This window comes from Euprymna scolopes, chromosome 5 (assembly GCF_053919585.1).
Source record: "Euprymna scolopes isolate OS-2025 chromosome 5, ASM5391958v1, whole genome shotgun sequence".
NCBI lineage: Eukaryota > Metazoa > Mollusca > Cephalopoda > Sepiida > Sepiolidae > Euprymna > Euprymna scolopes.
Window position 1 is genome coordinate 27,097,026 of NC_136486.1, and position 1,596 is coordinate 27,098,621.

A 1,596-nucleotide genomic window follows, 5' to 3' on the forward strand; every position below is an offset into this window, starting at 1 on the left:
TAATATATATATATATATATATATATATATATATAAATAAATATATATATACATACATATATATATATATATATATATATATATATATATATATATATATATATATATATATATATATATATATCATCCATTCTCTCTGTTTCTTTAATTCTCGTATGCATAAAAATGCAATTATAATTTCCTGAACACGAAGTCAAATTTAGCACCATCACGCCCCCCCCTCTCGCTTAACAACCATCACGTGTGAACATAACATCCCTTACCCCCGTCGGAATAATTGTGTAATAGCGTGGGGGTAGATCTGTTTAAGCAAAGGTTAAACAAATCTCATGCTCCGAACGGTCGGTTTTATTAAAAAAAAATAAAATAAATAATAAATAAATAAATAAATAAATAAATAAAAAGAAAGAAAAATGTTCCCTTTAATTTAAGAGATAAATTGCTGAGATTTCCCAACTCAACCCAAGGAATATACGGATATACGCAGCTTTGGAATCCAAAACAAAATAACCCCGAATAGATTACAAGATAACATAAAATAGGGTATACTGTCCTCAATGAAAGCGAGAAAACGCTTAGACACGAGTTGCTCTCAGCGATCTGTACTGCTGAAACGAGGCAGATTTATCCGGGCTTTCGAATCCCCAATGTCAAGATATAGCGACACGGATGAATGAATATTGGTTGATGTTTCCACATAAAATCGGTTAATATTTTATATATACAGATTTCGTCCTCTTTTCATAAACATTTTTTGCAGGCTTCGTATTTACTCGGGAATATGATGGTAGAAAAAATATCTACAGAGTGGAAAGATAAAAATGCTGACCTAAAGAAAAGAACACTACAGTTTTATTTTAAAGCTTTTATTGAAAAAAAAATCAATTCAGCTGACATCTATTCAATGTAGCCGCCTTAAGCCTCAATCATCAATATGGGACCGGAACTGGGACCATGCCTTCTCCACAAGCACCGGTGGGAGTTTGGCGAATACTTGGCGAATGGCGGCGATCAGGCTGTTATACCTGTTGTGGGAAATCATGTTGGCAATGTTCTCAATATATGACCAAATGGAGTAGTATAGCGGGGTTATGTCGAGGGAGGAGGGGCGACCAGTGGGAGAAAGGTACAAAGTCGTAGCACTTTTTCTGAAGCCAAGCCTGAGTCTCTTTGGATTTGTGGGCCGTCACCGAGTCCTGTTGCCACACCCAGGATCTACTAGCAGTCACCTGATTGCACCAAGGGACCACCACGCTCATCAGGACATCGAAATACACTTTGGTGTTGACTTTCAAGCCGACTTGAAGTGAGGTGGTATGGTGTGACCCTCAATTGAAACCACATCAAAGACCATAATCATAGCCGGAAACTTTGTTGAGCTGTGCTCTCATGCATTGAACAGTCCGAATTTGCATTTTGAGGGTGCTGGCAATGGTCTTGTCATAACTTGATCGGTAGAGTGCAAGAATTGTACAGTGGTGCATCTCCGATCTCGTTTGAGGAACATTGTGTCACTTTCAGGCATAATAATCGAATTTCTACACAACTGGCCAACTAGAAGATGGGCTACAACAAAAGAAAGAAAACCGGTTTTCA